Below are 2,540 nucleotides of genomic sequence, written 5' to 3' on the forward strand. Positions count from 1 at the left end.
GCCGGGGGGAGATGGGCCCGTGGGGGTGACGCCGGGGGGGAGATGGGCCCGTGGGGGTGACGCCGGGGGGGAGATGGGCCCGTGGGGGAGGCGCCGGGGGGAGATGGGCCCGTGGGGGAGGCGCCGGGGGGAGATGGGCCCGTGGGGGAGGCGCCGGGGGGGTGAAAGGTTGGGGGGACACCAGGGGAGGGGGACCCGGGACTGACGGTCTCCCCGGGACTCCCAGGGTCTCTACGGCAGCGTCATTGTGACCGGCGGCAACACCCTGCTCCAGGGCTTCACCGACCGGCTGAACCGCGAGTTGTCGCAGAAAACGCCCCCCGTGAGTGTGTGTGTGAGTGTGTGTAGAGGGGTTGCTGGGGGGGTGTATTGAGGGGTTATTGGTGTGTGTGTGTAGAGGGGCTGTGGGTGTTGTGGGTGTGTGCAGAGTTGTGGGGGGCTGTCGGGTTGGTGTGTGTAGAGGGTTGTGGGGGGGTGTATCAGGGGGTTGTTGGGGTTGTGGGTGTGTGTGTGTATCGAGGGGTTATTGGTGTGTCTGTGTGTAGAGGGATTGTGGGTGTAGAAGGTTGTTGGCAGCTCTGCTGTGTGTGTGTCGAGGGGTTGCTGTCGGGTGTGTGTCGGAGTTGTTGGGGGTTTGTGCGTGTAGAGGGTTGTGGGGGGGTGTATCGAGGGGTTGTTGGGGTTGTGGGTGGGTGTGTGTATCGAGGGGTTATTGGTGTGTCTGTGTGTAGAGGGATTGTGGGTGTAGAAGGTTGTTGGCAGCTCTGCTGTGTGTGTGTCGAGGGGTTGCTGTCGGGTGTGTGTCGGAGTTGTTGGGGGTTTGTGCGTGTAGAGGGGTTGTGGGGGGGGTGTAGAGCGTTGTTGGAGGTTGTGGGGGGGTGTCTGTGTCTAGAGGGGTTGCTGGGGGGGGAGTGTCGGAGTTGTTGGGGGTCGGGGTGTGTGTGTGTGTGTAGAGGGTTGCGGGGGTTGTGGTGTGTGTCTAGAGGGGTGGCTGTGGGGCTGTGTGGGGGGGGTGTGGGCGGCGCTGCCCCCTGCTGGCCGGTCCCGTGGGTGCGCCCGGCGCTGGCCAGCCGGGGGCCTCTCCCCACCCCCCCTGTGCCCCCCCAGAGCATGCGCCTCAAACTCATCGCCAGCAACAGCACCATGGAGCGGAGATTCAGCCCCTGGATTGGGGGGTCGATCCTCGCCTCGCTGGTGAGTGCCCCTGGGGGCAGGACGCCTGGGTTCTCCCCGGCGCGGGGAGGGGGTGGGGGGCTGGAGCGGGGGGGGGCTGGGAGCCAGGACTCCTGGGTTCTCTCCCAGGCTCTGGGAGGGGAGTGGGGGCTGATGGGTTAGAGCAGGGGGGGCTGGGAGCCAGGATTCCTGGGTTCTCTCCCCGGCTCTGGGAGGGGAGTGGGGGCTGGTGGTTAGAGCAGTAGGGGCTGGGAGCCAGGACTCCTGGGTTCTCTCCCCGGCTCTGGGAGGGGAGTGGGGGCTGGGGGGCTAGAGCAGGGGGGGCTGGGAGCCAGGACTCCTGGGTTCTCCCCGGCTCTGGGAGGGGAGTGGGGGCTGGTGCTTAGAGCAGCGGGGGCTGGGAGCCAGGACTCCTGGGTTCTCTCCCCGGCTCTGGGAGGGGAGTGGGGGCTGGTGGGTCAGAGCAGGGGGGGCTGGGAGCCAGGACTCCTGGGTTCTCTCCCCAGCTCTGGGAGGGGAGTGGGGGCTGGTGGGTTGGAGCAGGGGGGGCTGGGAGCCAGGACTCCTGGGTTCTCTCCCCGGCTGTGGGAGGGGAGTGGGGGCTGGGGGGTTAGAGCTGGGGGGGGCTGGGAGCCAGGACTCCTGGGTTCTCTCCCCGGCTCTGGGAGGGGAGTGGGGGCCGGTGGGTCAGAGCAGGGGGGTGGGGGCTGGGAGCCCGGACTCCTGGGTCCTATCCTGGTCTCTTCTCCCCAGGGCACCTTCCAGCAGATGTGGATCTCCAAGCAGGAGTACGAGGAGGGCGGGAAGCAGTGCGTGGAGCGGAAGTGCCCCTGATGCCGCCGGCGCCCCCTGGCGGCGGGGCTGGGGGCCCCAGGGGCATCTGCCCTGGGGGTCCCCCACCCCACCCCTCTGCAGCCGGTCCCCAAGTTGCGTTTCCAACCATTGTGCTCACAACACCTGTGGTGGGGGGAGAGGGTCCAATCCCCCCGTCACAGCCCCCCATGGGCTGTGCCGTTCCCCCCCACCCCCCACCCGGGTGCCCCTTGCTAGCTCGTTCCGTGGTTCGTTAATTGGGTCGGTTCATTTTCATGGGTGCGAATGTGGACAATGGCCTGTAATAAACGTCCGAAAAGGAGAAAACTATCCAGTGGTGTCTGCGTAATGCTGCCTAGCCGTGAACGGAACCCAGGAGTCCGGGCTCCCAGCCCCCCTGCTCTAACCCACCAGCCCCCACTCCCCTCCCAGAGCCGAGGAGAGAACCCAGGAGTCCGGGCTCCCAGCCCCCGCTGCTCTAACCCACCAGCCCCCACTCCCCTCCCAGAGCCGGGGAGAGAACCCAGGAGTCCTGGCTCCCAGCCCCCACCTGC

General features: G+C 67.4%; 1 long non-coding RNA gene across 1 annotated transcript; it reads left to right on the top strand.

The window, feature by feature from the left end:
• The first annotated feature begins 225 nt into the window (after positions 1–225).
• Positions 226–2,285, top strand: LOC123357943. The gene is made up of 3 exons (XR_006575623.1): positions 226–322; positions 1,108–1,194; positions 1,927–2,285. It is a non-coding gene; the product is annotated as an uncharacterized LOC123357943 (long non-coding RNA).
• The last annotated feature ends 255 nt before the right edge of the window (positions 2,286–2,540 follow it).

Source organism: Mauremys mutica, unplaced genomic scaffold (genome assembly GCF_020497125.1).
Source record: "Mauremys mutica isolate MM-2020 ecotype Southern unplaced genomic scaffold, ASM2049712v1 001260F_np12_obj, whole genome shotgun sequence".
Lineage (NCBI taxonomy): Eukaryota > Metazoa > Chordata > Testudines > Geoemydidae > Mauremys > Mauremys mutica.